This window comes from Equus asinus, chromosome 21, assembly GCF_041296235.1.
Source record: "Equus asinus isolate D_3611 breed Donkey chromosome 21, EquAss-T2T_v2, whole genome shotgun sequence".
Classification (NCBI taxonomy): Eukaryota; Metazoa; Chordata; class Mammalia; order Perissodactyla; family Equidae; genus Equus; species Equus asinus.
The window spans coordinates 9,120,223-9,139,487 of NC_091810.1; the positions used below are offsets into that span (position 1 = coordinate 9,120,223).

General features: G+C 38.6%; 1 long non-coding RNA gene and 1 pseudogene across 3 annotated transcripts in view; both read right to left on the minus strand.

Moving 5' to 3' along the window:
• LOC139041374 (uncharacterized) overlaps positions 1-19,265 on the minus strand; it is a 47,908-nt gene that overhangs the window by 12,113 nt on the left and 16,530 nt on the right. For all 3 annotated transcript variants that reach the window (XR_011496398.1, XR_011496399.1, XR_011496397.1), the window contains one exon: positions 6,974-7,136. This is a non-coding gene — a long non-coding RNA (uncharacterized lncRNA). The remainder of the gene's footprint in view (positions 1-6,973; positions 7,137-19,265) is intronic.
• On the minus strand, positions 14,801-17,246 carry LOC139041453 (olfactory receptor 2AE1-like; annotated as a pseudogene).

The window sequence follows — 19,265 nt, forward strand, 5'->3', positions numbered from 1 at the left end:
CTAGTAAGCTTTTTGACTTTGACACTTAGCTTACAATTGGCAATTAATTGCTCTCACCTTTTCATTATCTTTTTCCATATTATCCATCTAGTCTATCAATAGTCACTCAATTCCATTGCCACTATAGTTAGTATTTCCCATATTTTTCTCAAATGCCTAGTATATCACACAAGCAAATACATCACGTTTCATTATTTCATCATCCACAATTCATCGTCATAATTCATCCAATTAATAATTGGATCTTCATCTTCCCCAGAGATTATCTTTGCTTCCTACACCAGTAATGGTGGGGCCTTCTTTGCCACCTGACCAGAGAGGAGAGAATGATCAGGTGCCAAAACCCAATTTTAATGGTTGTTTTTGTTGTCATTGTTCTTCATCTCCTATACCAACCATTACACATTGGGTTTCATGGGAAGCAAATGCAAAGACAGTGTTTATTATGCAGGATATTTATTAAGGAGTACCCTTGCGATCAGCGCATGTGGAAGGATTGAAGAAAAAGCAAGAGTGCACAGAGGAATAGGTTGAGCTGTGATGCAGGACTAAGGACAATTTAGACCAACACCACAGGGGGTTCTGGAGCTAGAATGGCCCTTAAGAGTTGTTCCGAGTTTTCCCAATATGGTCAGGCCTTTGTAGTCTTACTTCAATCTCTCATTGGATGTGGGTCACCCCAGGAAGGGGCAAAACCTTGGATAAGGAGGCTTTCTGCAGCTGAGCAATCCCTAAAGGGACTGACAGCACCCCTAGCAGCTGGGACAAAAAATCCTTCACTGAAGGGGGACCTGGGCAGCACATGCAGTATCCACCACTCGCTGTACTGTCTTACCTAATACTATGTTAGCCAAGTTATGTCTAATCTCAGATGATCTAGGATTTTCCTTATCAAGGAATGTTACTGAACTGGCAGGTACATATTCTTAGAATTCTAATTTGCTTCCAATTAGGCACTTCATTTTTCTACAACACTTGAGATAATTTATGATTTTTCTCCTTTATTTTATCACATGAATTACACTAACTAATTTTCTAATATTGAACCAACCTTGCTGGATGCAATTTGCTCGTATTTTGTCAATGCTTTGTGCATCCATGTTCAGGAAGAACCTTAGTCTGTGGTTTTCTTTTCTTGTATGCCTTTCTTGATTTTAGGATTAGACATGATGGCCTCACAAAAGGAGTTGGGAAGCTGTTCTTGATTTTCTGGAAAAGTTTGAGCAAATTAACAATATTTATTCCATAAATGTTTAGTTGAATTGACCAAGAAAACCATCTGAGCCTGGGTCTTGATTTGTAGGAATGTTTTTAACTATGAATTCAAATTCCTTAATAGATATAGGGCTACTCACGTTGCTAATTTCTTCTTGAGTGAATTTGGTAGACTGGATCTTCAAGGAATTTGTCTATTCTATCTATGTTATCAATACATTGCCAAAAAGTATCCATAATATTCTCTTATCATCATTTTAATGACTGTAGGATCTTTAGTGATGTTCCCTCTTTCATTCTTGTTATTGGAAATTTTGGTTTAATTTATTTTCTCAATCAGGCTAAATAAAAGTTTGAGAATTTATTAACTTTTGCACAAAACCACTTCCTTTCTTTTCTTTTTTCCTACTGTGTTTCTGTTTTCTATTTAATCAATTTCTGCTTTTTCTTACTTACTTTCTTCTTGTTTCTTGCTTTAGGTTGAAACTGCTCTTTCTTTTCTAGTTTTTGAGGGTAGAAACATAAATCATTGATCAGAGACTGTGTTAGATTTCTATTACTGCCCTGACAAATTACCACAAATTTAGCAGCTAAAACAGCACAAATATATTATCTTATAGTTCTGTAGATGAAAGTTCCAACTCAGGTATCACTGGATTAACATCAGCATCTCAGCAGGACTGTGCTCCTTTCTGATGGCCTAGGAAATGATCCATTTCCTTGCTCATTTGGATTCATGTTGGAATTCACTTTTATGTAGCTATTCAACTGAGGTCTCAGTTTCCTTGCTTGCTGTCAGCTAAGGGCCATGCCCAGCTTCCAGAGGCCACTGCATTCCTTGGCCCATGGTGGCTTTTCTCTATCTTGCCCATAATGAAAGTTCAAGTCCCTCTCACACTTTGGATCTCACCCTTGCCTCCCCCTTCTCTTCCTTCTCCAACTCGTCTCCTATTCCACCTTCTGTCCATTTGTCTCTCTCTAATCCATTCTTCTGCTTTTCTCTACATTTTTTATAAGAACTTGTATCATTAGATTGGGTTCACCTGGTTAGTCCAATATAATTTTCCCATTATAAAGTCAGCTGATCAGCAACCTTAATTCCATCTGCCATGTAAGGTAACATATTTGCAGGTTTGGGGATTAGGCTGTAGACATCCTTAGGGACAGTTATTTTGCCCACTACAAAAACCTTTCTTCCTTATAAATATAAGCACTTAACGCTGAAAATTGCACTCAGTTTGAATTGTCTATGTTTTTGTGTGTTGTATGTTCACTTATTCAAACCAAAATATTTTCTAATTTTTCTTGTGATCTCTTCTGTGACCTGTGCGTTATTTAGAAGAGTGTTGTTTCTTTTCCAAATATTTGGGGATTTTCCAGTATCTTTGTGGTTTCTAGTTTAATTCCATTTTGATCATGGAATATATATAGTCTTTAAAATTCAAACATATATATATTTAATATTTGACTATATATTCTTTCAAATTTAAATATTTATATATGCTTTTTAATTTCTTGAGGTCTATTTTAAGGCAAAGAATGTGAGCAATCTTGGGGACTGTTCTGTAACAAATTCTAAGGGTAAAGAAAAAATATCACATAGTGTTTACAAGATACACATGTAAAACATAAATATGCAGAAAACTTGAAAGTAAAGTGATGGAATGAGATATACTAGGCAAATCCCACTCAGCAGAAAGCTAAATTAGTTATGTTAACATCAGACAAAAGAGACTTTGACAGAAAGCATTCATTGAGGTTGAAAGGGTCACTACATAATGATAAAAGGTCAAATTTGCCAGGAATATATAACAATTCTAATGTTGTGTGACAACAATATAACCCCAAAACACAGAAAGTAAAAATTGATGAATATGGAAAAATAGAAAAGAAATTCTATCATCACAGTAGGAGATTTCAACTTACTTCTCTCAATTGTCAGTAGATAAAACCAACAAATATAGTAAAAATATAGAATATTTGAAGAATAAAATGTTTTCTTTACTGCACATATGTAGACACCTTGCTGTCAACGAGAAAAAATACATTGTTTTTAAAAACATACTGAACACAGTCATGAAAATTTAACATGTATTCTACAACAAAGAACCTTCAACTGATTGCAAACTATTGGTGTGATAAAGACCAGTGCAGATGGGAGAATTTAAAGTAACCCAAAGAAGCCCTTCTGTTGAACAACTGTTCTAATTGCCTGTACCAGGTAAGAGGAAAGCAGGGAATTTTCTGTAACCAGCATGATTCTTTCGGAGAAACTATTAGATTGCCCTCAAGTCTGCTGGAAGGAGAAATAAGAAAATGGCTATAACTTGTAGGAAACAGACAAAAAGAAGGTACTGCAGATGATACAGTTCTAATTATAATCTTATATAAAAATTTAATGTATTAAAATTATTATGTATGCAATTCATAAATGGACACCAAAAGATTGCAATGTGTTGCCTCTTAAACACCTAAATGTTCCTAGTTCTTTTAGATTTGGCAAAAGTCATAATCTGTCAGTGCAGCTTTATGCTTCCTCCAAAGTCAGTGCCTCTCCTGACTCCTTTCCTGAGGACTCTGAAATGCTGCCCTTCGTTTCCTCACTTTTGGACATGGCAGATCTATGTGTCTCTGAGTGAGGCACCAACTTAGGCAGCACGATTATTCTGCTGAGCCCTCTTTCTCGATCTGCCTATTTCATTAACTTTCTATGTCTACCTGGGTTATTGGCACTGAATTGATGGCTCTCCACATGCAGCAGCTTGAAAAATACTCTCCTTCCCATGTCCACCTCCAAATTCATGTTAATGCATCACCAAAGTGCAGTATTTAATTATCATTAATTAGAACGTCATACACTTAGAGTCCAACATTAAGAAAACCTATTAGTCCACCCTGAACATGATCTGAATCTTCCTTACTCCCTTTGTTCTTTTCATATGGACATCCCCTCTCAGAAAACTTGGCATTAAGTGACAGTCTTCAAGGCCTCCAGTTAAATAAGTGATTAAGTCCAAATTCTAATGTCTAAGTAAAGACAGCTATTTCTTCTCATTGAATGAGTTTACTGGGCTTTTTCTTTCAATATTGTGTCCTTTCTCTTCAATTATGAAATAATCCTAAATCACATGGTTTGAGCCTTTCCTAAGGATCTTTATGCCCTCCATACAGGGCTTTTTCATCACACTACCAGTATGTTCTTGCCTTTGATTTTGCCACTGAGACAATAAAGAGAACCCCTATCTTTACCCAACGTATCCCTAGGATGGGATCTCTACAATGCATTGCACAGTGAGCAAAGGACTTTGGAGAGTTCCCTCATGTGGTTGCCTGGACTAGGCAATGTGATACCTAACTACACCTGTGTGAGAGAGAGCAGGTCTGTAGCAGTTATTGCAGGAACCACATGGGCCATTTCAGCTCAGATGGGGACACTGCTGGAATGCTACAATTACCCACAGGTAAGGTGTGATGGGGTGGTGAGGAATGGAATCTTTCCTCCTTGGGTGCTGCTCCTAGGTGCCTAAGAAAAGTAAGAAGAAACAAGAGAGTTCATTTCACAGAGACACAAATATAACACAGAGTTTGTGTGAGAGGGAGTGTGTGTGTGTGTGTGTCCGTCCTTTATTTGAGTAGGGGTGGGTGTCTTGGCTACCTATTGTCACAACAATATTAATGCTGTGGGACAAAACTTCCTAAAGATGAATGACTTAAAACAATTATTCGTTCTCATTCATGCACATGTGAGCCATGGGTCAGCTTGCTTGCTCTGCTTCAAGATGTGGATTTGACTGAGCTTAGCTCCATGCTATGTCTTGAGCTCAAGTTTTCTCCACCTGTGTCGATTCTGAGGCCCAGACTAGAGCAGAAGCGGCTACCCAGCAGAAACTCTTTTCATCTCAACGGTGGAAGCTTAACAGGGCAAGCACAATTGGACAAGCATGTTTCAAACCCTTGCTCACTCATTTTTACTAATATCCTATTGGCAAAAGCTGGTTATAGGACCAGACCTAAGGTCAAAGGGTAAGGCAGTACTTTCCACCTCTAATAGCAGGAGCTAAAAGTTACATGGCAAAGGGCATGTATAGAAGGAGATAATAATTGAGACTGGTAATTCAATCTACCACAGTCTGTGCTTTTGGACCACAATTCTTCATGATCCTCTACATGAAAACTATGCTTACTCCACCCCAAAGAGCCGCAGAAGTCTCATGGAATCACAGCATCAGGCTCAAAGACCAAGATCTCGGCATTCACATCAGTTCTGGATGCACTTTCTCCTGATATAAGACCTATGAATTAACAAAACAACTTAACTGCATCCCACCCAGCCAGCATACAAAGCTGGAAAAGCAACAAGATCTGCAGTAAACACTTCCATTCATAATGAGGAAGACTGGGAAGCACAGGGCAGTCCCTGATTCATGCAATTATGAAATCTGTGTCAATGTTGCCAGGCCTTAGGAATACAGAGAGCTTCTGGATTAGGCCACAGTTTAAATTCCTGGAAGTGTATCTTTATTTTGTTTTCCACTATAGCACACAATTCTTTTCCCTGCCACTTGTAAGGAGGGTGTTCCAAAGTATGCCCTCAGATTTTTCAGTTGTTTCTTGTTGGCATGGGGGAAGTTTGGCCCTGATCTAACATCTGTTGCCAATCTTCCTCTTTTATTTTTTTTTTTTCTTCCCAAAGCCCCAGTACAGGGTTGTATATCTTAGTCATAAGTCCTTCTAGGTCTTCTATTTGGGATGCCACCACAACACGGCTTGATGAGTGGTGTGTAGGTCCATGACCAGCATCCAAACTGGTAAACCCTGGGCCGTGGAAGTGGACGGCACTAACTTAACCACTACACCACTGGGCCAGCTCTGAGTTGCTTCTTACTTATAGAAAATTGGTGCTTTAGAGGTCATCCCAAATATTTTACATCCCAAAGAGTCTAAGTGTCTTTTATTACAGGCTGCCAGTGCTTTTGCCAATCCAAACTCTCAGAAACTGTGAGTGTTCAGTATATTTGGTTCTAGTCAACTCCATATGTCAAAAGCCATGCTCAGAGTTCTTTATAAGACACACCACACTTTCTACACTTAATCAATGGTACTTGAGATACCCCAGATTGTTGTGGGATCATATCCTGAAACTTACTAGAATCTACTAGCCACTTTATTTCTTCAGAGGTCTTAAAGGAATGTAATATCAATAAAACCATTTGTTCTTTACTCTGAGGCTGTGTTTTACTGGCAGTGACCTGAATTTGGTCTTCTTTATGAGGCTATATAATAAAAGCTACATCTATCGATTCTATGAGAAGTGGTTTGATTTTCCAACAGTACAATTTCTAGACTCCGTTTATTCGCAGTAAATTCTACTTTTGCAAATGAGCCAGTTCTTTTCTGAGCTCATCTCTTTCTTATATGTATCTGAGCTCAAATTCTGCCTGGAAAACTATTTTGCTCAAGTCTACGAGTTTATTAGGTATATTTCCTATCTTCTTAATTATCACAGATGACAGTCTCATCACCTTTTTCTGTCTACATAACATGGGGCACCATTTTCTGTCCCCTATAATAGCTTTATGGCCATTTTCCAACCCCCTCTAACAGCTCTCTCACCACCCATAACAGTGTTCCCAAACTACTAGCATATGCTATCCTTTTGTTAAGCAGAAGCCTGCTTCTACTTACCAATTTCTATATCCATTAGTTATTAGCATCATAATACTACATCCAAAAACTTATATAGAACTCTGTAACTTACAGCAATTATTTATTCTCATGAATGTATCTCTATGTTGGTTGGCTGGTCAGCGGATCTAGGCTGGGTTCTGCTGAGTGCAGGTTTTGTTCCTTGCTGGTGGTTGCTCTCACATCTGCTGTACGTGTTCACCTTTTGAAGCCCAGGTTGAAGGGGCAGTAAAGTCCTAGGAAAAAAATTTTCTCATGATAATGGGAAAAGTGCAGAAAGTCAATCCCCATTGAGTAAGCACATTTCAAGACTTTGCTTATGTCGTGTCCACTAACATACCATTGGTGTAATCAAGTCACACGCTGAGTATAAACAAGGTCAAAGGATAGGGAAGTACATTCCACGTCTAGCAAGAGTAACTGCAAAGTTATAAAACAAAGGCCAATAGTACAGTGAGGGGTGAAGGATTTGGGTCAATAATTCAATCTCTTGCAGAGAGTGAGAGAGAAGGAGAAAATGGGCACGCCATAACTGGCTAAAGTTTTGGGGATTTCTGAGCTCTGGCAATTGTTTTGCAGAGAACTTTCAGAGGGAGAGTGAGGCATAAAAGTGGAATGAGCAAAGCTTCTCTGTGATTCCTTTCAGCAGGGAACTCTTGAGCTGAACAGCAACCAGGCAGCTTGGCCTGATGCCCATTAACAGTTAATTGAAGTTAGTTGGGCTGATAATTGTGCTTCATTCCGTCCTCATGTTGCTTCCTCTGATCTCACATGGGATCATGCTTTTCTTTTCCCACTGAGCTCTCCTATGGCTTCTTTGATCCCATCCTGAGTGGCAAAGGCCAGTTTCCATCTCTCTATCAGAGGGCCCCCAGAAACACAGCACTGGCCCTTGGCACGGTCTTGTTGCTGCTGCATTTTGATTGGATCTGGGTTGTGCTGGTTGTTTCAGAAGACAAGAAGGGGGTTCACTTTCTCTGGGGCTTGAGAGGAGAGTTTGATAAGAATGGCATCTGTATGGCCTTTCTGGAAAAGTTTCCTATCGCCAAGGGCATGTATTTCTCATTGGCCTGGCCATTTCACTTCAGGGAAGAGATTCATCAGCAAACGTGTTTGGCATCTATGGTGACTCTGACATACTTCTAGGACTGAGCTTTTCAGAGTGGAAACTTTTGGTGACAGGGAATGACTGGATCACTATTTTGCAACGGGATTTTATCTTTAGTGAAAGTTATCCCCTGCTTGGCACATTCTATGGGACTCTCACCTTTTCACAACTGGATAGTGAGATCCCTGGTTTCACACAGTTTCTCTAGATAGATACCCTTCTAAGTACCCAGATGACTTGTACCTCACTAAATGATAGAACTTGTATTTCGATTGCTCAGTTTCTGAAACTGACAGTGAAAAATCGGACGACTGTTCACCTAATGACTCTTTGGAGTCTCTCCCTTTGCACAAATTTGATGTGACCATGGCTGGCAGGAGTTACTGTGTTACAATGCTGTGGGCCAAACTCTTCATATGTTTCTTCTTCAGCAGTCAAGCATGCAACCAATATGAAACAGAGAGGTGCCGGCCATTGCCTCAGTGGTTAAGTGCACACGTTCCACTTCGGTGGCCGGGGGCTTGCCAGTTCGGATTCCGGGTGCAGACATGGCACCGCTTGGCACGCCACGCTGTGGTAGACGTCCCACATATAAAGTAGAGGAAGATGGGCACGGATGTTAGCTCAGGGCCAGTCTTCCTCAAAAAAAAAAAAAAGATAAGGAACAGAGAGAGGCTGGTTTTTAACCCTTTGCAGGTAATGTTGCAAATCGAGCTGCTCCTCATCTGATGATCTAGAAATTTTAGATCCAGTCCAAACACATAGTTAAATGTCACTTTTTCAGAACTTCTATAGGAAATCAGCGTTTTGGATTCTTTCTTCAGAGTTACAGTAGCTTCTTTACTAGTTTCACTGCCTAAGATGGAGATCTAGTCTTATATGCTTTCAAATTCAATTTGTTCATGTAGAAAAAATCATAGAGCAATAGATGCCCACAGCAGGGATGAAATTCTGAAATTTATGGGCCAAAGGGAATTCTCTGAGTCACAAAGAGCCTCAGAGTATTGCCAATCTTGTGGGGTTTTTTGTTTTTTATCATAGGTCTGCAGTTCTTCCGTGATGGCCATAAATGTGAGTAGAAAGAACACTAGTTCTCAAAGTGCCTATGTCAGGTCTGGCACTATAGTAGCTAGCTTAAATGTTTTATCTTATGCATATTTATAGAGAGGGAGAGATGTTTGATATATGACATATATTTGTATGTGTGTATGGTTAATATTATATAATAATTTATTTAGGCAATATTTTTATCCCCAGTTAGCAGAAGAGTAAAGAGAAGTTTTGAGAGACTACTATTGACAAATGAGTGAATCTGAATTTGATTCTTTGGCGAATATTTTCTGAATTTCAAGCATAAATATTTTTTTGTTCTCATGTTCTCAAGCATCCATTCAAGTAAGTGACTGACAAGAAAGTGCCTACGTTGGGTCTGGAACCATAGTGGCTAATTTACAAAATTTATCTCATAACAATTCCGTGTGTATATATATCTGATGTATATCACATGCGTAAATCACATAAATATTATATGATATTTAAGTATTTTACATTTAAGTTTTAGTTTATCAAGTTACATTCGTATGCATTACCTCATTCGATTCTTATAATACAAATGAGTACTTTTAAATTTAAAGTTTAAAAAAGATAAGGAACTTTTCCAAAGTCACACAGCTAACAGATCTCTCGTGTCCAAATCTAGGATTCTTTCTACAACCCAACTACAACTTTTACAGCTCCACTCCTTTCTGAAGAGGGTCGAGTTTGACAACAGTGCTGCGGACCTGGTATATTTGGATCAGCAAAGAATCTCTGTGAAAGAGTAAGATAGAACTTTTGGAACTTTCCTGGTGCGCTTGGGCTTCAGGTGAAAATAGAATAATTTGTCCCACAGGCTCCACATGGTCAAGATTTTTCATATATGAAGAATTGATAGACTGGGCCACTGGGTTTAAAGAGGCTGGTTGGACACAGTTTCACTGCTGGATATTTATGACCCATGTCTATTGAGAACAGAGCCCGGCCGTGGGGACTTTCAGGACCTCTTTCAGCTCAGGAGGAGAAGCACAGTGTCCTTCCAACTTGAGTAACTATCTAAACTTCCTTCAACTGGAGTAACTTTTCTTTCCTTAGAGTAAACACATGTGAAAATAATACATCCAATCAGGTGTATACTTCTCAAACTTGTTATAGTTAACATCATACAGCAGTTAAGAGCCACCAGCCCAGTGATCAAATGGGCTGTTTCTTTTAAATGTAGTATTATTGTGAGTTTTTACTGTCCTTGGTTTTAGTGAAAGTGTTCCTAGTGGGTTTTTTCCATTAAAACTTGTTTGTAGTAAGTTTTTCATCATGCAACTTCTATATGAATTTTGTTTATTCTTTTATTGGGGTAACAATTTGTAACATTTCATGAATTTCGGGTATACATCATTGTATTTCAACTCCTGTATAGACTCCCTCATGTTCACCACCAAAACTCTAGTTGCCATTTAATGAATATCTCATTAATGATGAGAGTGCCCTGTATTAAAACCAAGCTACGTTTTTACATAAATTTTAAAAATGTGATAAAATATGCATAACCTAAAATTGGCAATCTTAACCATTTTTAAGTGTACAGTTCAGCATTGTTAAGCACCTTCACATTGTGTGCAACCAATCTCCAGACCTCTTTTCATCTTCCCAAACTGAAGCTCCGTACCCATGAAACAACTCCACAACCCCTCCTTCCCCAGCCCCTGGCAACCACCATTCTTCTTTCTCTTTCTATGAATTTGACCACTCTAGGTATCTCACATAATTAGAATCATACAGTACATGTCGTTTCATGAGTGGCTTGTTTCATTTAGCATAGTGCCCTCAAAGTTCACTCATGTTGCAGCATGTGTCAGAATTTCCTTCCTTTTTAAGGCTGAATCATACTGCATTGTATGTATATGCCACATTTTGTTTATCCATTCATCATCAGTGGATACTTGGGTTGCTTCTACTTTTGGCTGTTGTGAATAATGCTGCTATGAACAGGAGTGTACAAAAACCCTTTGAGATCCTTCTTTGGATTCTTTTGGGTATACACCCAGAAATAGAATTGCTGGATCATATGGTAATTCTACTTTTAATTTTTCAAGGAACTGCCAAATTCTTTACTACAATGGCTGTGCCATTTTACATTCCCACCAAGAGCACATAAGAGTCCCAATTTCTTAACATCCTCACCAACACTTCTATTCTGTTTGCTTAATAATAGCCACCCTAATTGGTGTGAAGTGGTGTCTCATTGTGGTGTTTGCTTATGTTTTTAGGAAAGGGTGAGATTTTTTTTCCTGTATTATCGAAATAAAATTGCCGTATGACATTGTGTTAATTGAGGGTGTACAACAAAATGATTTGATACATGCATATCTTGTGAAAAGATTACCACAATAATTTTAGTTAACATTCATCACCTCACAAAGTTACACATTTTTTTCTTATTATAAGAACTTTCAGGATCTATTCTCTTAGCAACTTTCAAATATACAATATGGTATTTGTAACTACTGTCGCCATGCTGTACACACATCCCCAAAATTTATTCATTCTACAACTGGAAGTTTTTACCTTTTGACCACCTTCACCCAATTCCCCAACCCCAACCCCAACCTCTGGCAACCACCATTCTGTTCTCTGTATCTTTGAGTTCAGTTTCTTTAGATTCCACATATAAGTGAAATCATACAGTATTTGTCTTTCTTTCTCTTATTATTTCACTTAAAATAATGCCCTTAAGGTCCATCCATGGTGTCACAAATGTCACGATTTCTTTCCTTTTTATGGCTGGCTAATAGTCTGTTGTATATGTATACACCAAATTTTCTCTATCCATCCATTCATATATACACACTTAAGTTGTTTCCATGTCTTGGCTGTTGTGAATAATGCTACAATGAACGTGGGAGTGCAGATATCTTCTAGATAGTGATTTCACTTCTTTTGGATATATACCCAGCAGTGGAATTGCTGGATCATATGATATTTCTATTTTTAATTTTTTGAGGAATCTCCATTCTGTTTTCAATAGTGGCTGTACCAATTTACATCCCCACCAACAGTGCACAAGGGTTCCCTTTCTCCAAATCCTCTCCAAAACTTGTTATTTCTTGTCGTTATAATAACAACCATTCTTGACAGGCGTGAGGTGGTGTCTCATCGTGGTTTTGCTTTGCATTTCCCTGGTGATTACTGGTGATGAGCATCTTTTCACTTGCCTGTTGACATCTGTGTGCCTTCTTTGGAAAAATGTCTACTCAGATCCTCTGCCCATTTTTTAATCTGATAGTTTGGGGGTTTTTGCCACTGAGTTGTATGAGTTCTTTATATATCTTTGATATTAACTACTTATCAGATATATGATTTGCGAATATTTTCTCCCATTTTGTAAGTGGCCTTCTCATCTTGTGGATGGTTCTTTATGCTGTGCAGAAGCATTTTAGTTTGATGAAGTCCCACTTGTTTATTTTTGCTTTTGTTTTTGCTTGTGTGTTTGTTGTCAAATCCAAAAATTCATTGCCAAGACCAATGTCCAGGAGCTTACCCTCTATGTTTTCTTCTAAATGCTTTATGGTTTCAGATCTTACTTTCAAGTCTTTAATCCAATTTGAGTCTATTTTTCCTAACCATATCCCTAATGATTAGTGATGTTGAGCATCTTTTCATGTGATTCTTGGCCCTTTGCACACCTTGTTTGGAGAAATGTCTATTTACATTCCTTGCTCATATTTTAATGGAGTTCTTTTATTGTTGCTGTTGAGTTGTAGCCATTCTTTATGTATTCTGGGTATCAACCCTTATCAGATAGATGGTTTACAAATATTTTATCTCATTCCATACGTTGCCTTTTCACTCTGCTTATTTTACAGTGTCCTGAACAGAACTTTTAAATTTTGATGTAGTCCGATTTATCCATTTATACTTTTGTTCCCTGTGTTCTTCTATCATATCCAAGAAATCACTGGGCGAATACAATGTCCTAAACCTATTCCCATATGGTTTATACTAAGAGCTTTATACATTTAGGACTTACATTTAAGTTTTTGATACATTTTCAATTAATTTTTGTTTATGATGTAAGGTAAAGGCCTAACTTCATTCTTTTGCATATCCAGTTTTCCCAGCCCATTTATTGAAAACACTGTCATATCCCTATTGAATGATCTTGGCATCCTTGGGGAAAATGATTTGACCATACGTATGAAACTTTATTTCAGGGCTCTCTATTCAATTATAGTGGTCATATGCCTGGTTTTATAGCAGGACCACACTATTTTGATTACTGTAGCTCTATATTAAGTTTTGAAATCAGGAAGTATGAGTCCTCCAGTTTTATTTTTTTCAGGATTATTTTGGCTATTTGAGGTTTCTTGTTTCCACATGAATTTCAGGATAGGTTTTTCTATTTCTGAATAAAATGCCATTGGGATTTTGATAGACATTGCATTAAATCTGTAGGTCACTTTGGGTCATATGGACATCTTAACAATAGTAAGAATTGCAATCCGTGAACCCAGGATAACTTTTCATCTATTTATGCCTCTTTAATTTTTTGCAGCAGAGTTTTATATTTTTCAGTGTACAACTCTATCAGTCCTTGGTTAAGTTAATTCCTAAGTATTTTATTCCTTCGAATTGCTACTGTAAATGGAATGATGTTGGGCTGTTACCTTACACAATATGGATATAAAAGTTAACTGAAAATGTATCAAAATCTAATATAAGAGCTAAAACTATAAAACTCTTAGAAGAAAACGTAGAGGAGAAGCTTCATGACATTGGATTTACCAATGACTTCTTGGAAGGACACAAAATGTACAGACAACAAAACTAAAAATAGATAAATTGGATGGACTACATCAAGATTTTAAAAGCTTTGTTCCTCAAAGGACACAATCAAAGAGTGAAAAGGTAATGCATGGACTGAGATAAAGTATTTGTAAACCATCTATCTGATAAGGAGATACCATCTGGAATATATAAAGGATGGTTACAATAATACATTGTTACATCTCTTTTTCAAGGGGAGCCCATGTAACACTGTATTATTTGCATTTGACAGATGCTAGCATTACATGAATAATGATCCATAAACTTGGCTTAGATTATTTAATTCTCAGATAATCTTATAGGAGTCCTTACAAGGCCATGGTTGCACGTCTAGAGAGAGGTAGCAGAGGAACAACCACCTGTGTGTAACTTGGATTGTGAGCTGGCTGTTTATGCAACACCCTTGTGCCTTCAGAAACAGCACAGGCACAGTTTCTGTAAAACTTCATTCTATTTGATATTGGAGTGTTACAGGGTACATCCAACCTTAGGGCTAGGTGGGTAAGATGACACCCAACTCCTGATGGGCGGCTCGCCATATCTCAGAATGCCAAAAAGCTCTTTCTCAAAGGGAAAATACCTACTCATGAAAGAGAAGATAACTAATCTCGCAAACTTTAAGTGTTATTCTTCTGAGGAGGGTCCCAGGGATTCATGACATTTTTAACTAGTGAGGGAAGAAAGATATAGAATTTTGTCCCTCATTTTGGCATCCCTCAGACCACGAGGCTCCAGGAGAGTTCACTTAGATATCAGCCCTCTGCACTAATGTGGAATTAATATCCAGCTATCTGAGACAAATGAGTCTTACGAAGCCATCCACTGTATTATTCACTTTCATAGTCCCCTCCCCATCTGAATTAAATGTCATGAATGTCACGTGGGATAGTAAAATGATCTAGGTCCCTTTCATTTATTAATCCAAGCAACAAATCATTTTTGAGCATTTATTTCGTGTCAGGCCTTATCTTGGCTCTGGTGAGACAATAGTACACAAAGTAAAGTCCATCCCTTCAGGGAGCTTACATTCTAATAAAACAGACAATAAATAAAATACAACAATATTGTGGAACATCATGATAGTAGTGTAACAAAGTGGAAGCAGGGGACAGAAATTGGAGAGTGCTGCTTTGGATAGGGAATTCAGGGAAGCATGGTTTGGCAGGGTTACATATAAAGAGATCAAAAGGAAATGAAAGAGGGTGTAGCACTTTCAAAGCTTGATCACAGACTTCTTGGTCTCCAGAAATGTGAGAAATGAATGGTTGTTGTCTAAGCCAGCTACTCTGTGGTATTTTTGTTATTGTGCCCCAAATGGACTAAGATAGTACTCTAAGCTGCCTAGACGGCTGAGACCAAGTCAGAATACTGGAATTGCATGTTGACCACATCACTTTTGCAGTAGTGATCAGAGAGCTGGACCCTTGAAAACTCTTAAGGGTTTACCCAATCATTTTGAGGAGCTTATGCCATTCTACTCTTATACTCAGGACAACTGTAATTGTTGTCTTTAAGTGATAACATCTCTCCCCAGCACTCTCCTCAGAGCCTTAGCTACATCCTTGTTCCAGAGAGTATAAATCAAAGGATTCAGTGTGGGAGTAATGATGCTATAGAACACAGAACCAACTTTGTCTTGCAACGGGGTACGCTGGGACCTGGGCCTCATATATGAGAACATGCAGGCACCAAACCAGAGGGAAACCACAGTGAGGTGAGAGCTACAAGTGGCAAAGGCATTTCTCTTACTCCCAGCTGAACGAATCTGAATGACACTGTGGAGGATGAAGGCATAGGATGTAGAAACCAGAAAGATGGGGAGGAGGAGAAGGTTGATGCTGCTGATGTGCACTGTGGTCTCATAGACAGTGATGTCTCCACGTACCAACTTCACAACAGCTGGAAACTCACAGTAGAAGTGGTGGGTTTTTGAGGCCCACAGAGAGGGAACTGCGTCAAGATCACCGTGTGAATTAGGGAGTTTATGGATGCTCCCAACCATGACACAAGAGCCATCATAAGTCCCACCTTTCTGTTCATGAGAACAGTGTAATGCAGTGGATGACAAATGGCAACATAGCGGTCATAGGACATCAGAGCTAGGAGAAGACACTCAGCACCACCCACAGACAAATAGAGGAAGTGCTGGGTGGCACAGCCCACAAAGGAGATGGACTTCTTGCCAGATAGGTAGTTGGTAGCCATCTTGGGGATGGTTGTGGAGACATGCGTCCGATCCATGAGGGAGAGCTGGCTGAGCAGGAAGTACATGGGTGTATGAAGCTGGGAATCTGCAAATATGAGGAGAATGGTGAGGATGTTGTCACTTGCCACAATCAGGAAGACCACCATGGTCAAGATGAAAAGAAAGAGGCGAGTGAGGGAGTCATCAAAGAGCCCTTCAAGGATGAAGTCTACTGGAGAGGTCTGATTCCTCTGCCGTATCTCCCCTTTCTCTGTCCCTGGGGAAACAGGAAGTGGAGAAGAATTTTGATATCAGAAATAGTGGAGTTCAGCACACCTTACAATAAGACCTTTTGATTTACCACACAATTTTTGAAGACATTTTTTTTCTATTTCTAGTTATTCAATAGCCCAAATTCTTGAAATAGCCCTTTAAAATGAGAATGTCAAATCTTTCTTCACAAACATGACACTTAGAAATTCCGGAATTTCTAACCTCTAAGTGCCAAAAATCAAACAAGAGCCTCTCCTCATTAAGAAAGAAATACACACACACACATATATACTTTTTATAAGTATATATATATATATATGCTTTATAGAGAGAGACTAAATGTTTACTAAACTAAATTATATTTAGTATAATATATATTATATATGTATATATATATATACAAAGTACACATATATGCTTTCTTACTTATGTCAGAGTTTATCCAGAGAAGCTGAACCACTGAGAGTTTTATACATACATATGTATATATACATATATACATATGTATGTATTTAATGGGATTGTACAGAAATTTTGCATTATACAATAGTGAAAGCTGCTTAAGCGGTCTATATAAGGCTGTCACCCTTGTGTCTGATGCTGGAACTTCAAGTCCATGGCACAAGCAGTCAGGAAGCTATAAAGTGGATATAAAGTGTGGCAGATCAAGGGCCTGCTGGAACCCACAAGAATGAGATATAACCCCAACAGGGCAGACTGAAAGCCATGCCTGTTCTTGTTGCCACTGGAATTGGTGGTGTGATTGTCTTACAGAAGCTGAGGCCCATATTCAGGAGCCTAAACACACACACCTGGCCTGGAAGTCAGAGGCGCTAAAGGAGGATCCAGGGGAAGGCAGAACAATTGCAGGCCCACCTGCTGCTTCGCACGGAAGAGGAGAATCAGCAGATCAGATGCCATCTCTGTACACTACAAAATGGCTGCTTCTCTTCTGCCTCTAAGGCTCTGGGACAGTCTCTCCTGTGACCCACCTTAACCAGAAACACAAAAAATGGGAATTCTGGGAAATGTAGTCCATCCTAGCCAAGTTGACACATTACGAAACCACCAGAGTCCATCTCCTGTCAATCTGGCACAGATGCACATCTCCTTAAGCCACACTTCATCCCAAAATAAACACAACAGTCATCCTTTTACCTAACATGATATCACTATCCCACATAGAACCAAAAACATGTGAAATAGTCATATAAAAACAAGGAAGAAATATCCATTCCTGCTCTCCACAGAATGAGACATCCTATCCATGTGCTAACCCATTCTGTGGAAGTCAGTTACACTCTTGCTCAGTCACTCTCGTTCATGATAATGGCCTCACAAACAGAGTAGCCACAGAAACCAGGATGAAGGCTACACATGGGCTCAGCAACATGGACTCCTCCTATCACTGAATCAACAAGCAAAGGAAGTTACTATACACTGCCTTGCATGGCTGATCCTGACTAGCAAGGGGTTACTGAGTTTCTACTACACCATGGGGATGAGGAGAAGCATGTCTGGAAGGCAGGAGATTTTCTAGGGGGCACCTCTGTACTCAAATGCCCTGTGATGAAAGTCAGTGGAAAACTATGCAAACCCAATTCACACAGGACTGGTAATGACCCAGATCCTTCAGGAATGAATGTTTGGGTCATCCCACCAGAAAAGGAAACATGATGAAATGCAGACAAAGGAAATATGGAATGGTGTGAAAGAAGACTGTTATATACACCAGACATGACTATGTAAGCAGCTTCAGAAACAAAAACTGTAGTAGTAACAGGTATTTCTTCTTTCTTTTTTATGAATATTTTCTAAATATAATTAACTGAATTGTTTGAGGTTTTCCCCTCACATATCCCCTTTCTAACGTATGGTATATTAATGTAGTTAGGTTCATATCTAAGTATATCAGTCATAAGACATAAAAAGGGGAGTAGGAACCAGACAGAAGTAGAATGAATTTCAACCAAGACAAGGAAGTGATTTGGTATCTTCTTAAGTGGAAAGGGTTGGTGTGATTTATATCCTTTTCTTGGGAAAAGGTTAACAAGTTTTTGATTGTATGTGGGGTAGTTGCATTATGTTATATGGAAGGAGAACTTGGTATGCTCTTTATTTGGAGATTAAGTATGGTTTATGAGATATATACGGGTGCCATGTTGACAAATAACAAAACCACCATTGTTATATACCTGAAAACAAACAAGAGATATGTCCTCAGTAGACCTGAGTCTCTTTAAATTATGGATCAGGCTGATCAAATTAAGATTATAACATTTAATCAACCAAATTCTATAACATTTAGTCAATCACATTCCCACTTGGCCCTTTATCTCATTCTCACAGGAATGCTGATCAGAATGAGTGCTTCATCTCCATGGTGAAGCCCAACTTGAAAAATTGATAATCTAAATTAATCTCCAAAATATCGACCCAATACCTCTTTGTATTTTTTCCTAAACATCTCCTAGATCTTCTTGCTTTCCACATTATCTGCTTACCATTTAGAGCAAAGAAGTCAGAACTGAATGTTTTCTCCAAAGGATAAATTGACCAGTAAGAAAGAGGTCACATATATTATCTCTCTCCAATTAATGCAGCCTAGGGTCATCTTTTTGGCTGTCTCCTCGTACTGTTATTTCAAACTCAGCTTCTTGTGAATGAAGGGCCCAATATCCCATGTTCCCCCTGGTCACTCCAATCCTATCAAGCCATCCATATATTTCCCTTGTATTAAAGTATTCATCTACGTCTCTATCTCTTTCCTGATTAATTTCCACCTTTTAAATGTCCATAGCATTGGTTTTCTCATTATCTGAGTCCTGTCTCTCTGCCTCCCTTAGACAACTTTCCTAATAATTTCCCATTCTGATTTGTGACCCTCAGTTGACTTTTTTCTCTGCTTTCTCAGCCAGCTTTCCTCACAGACTGACCAAT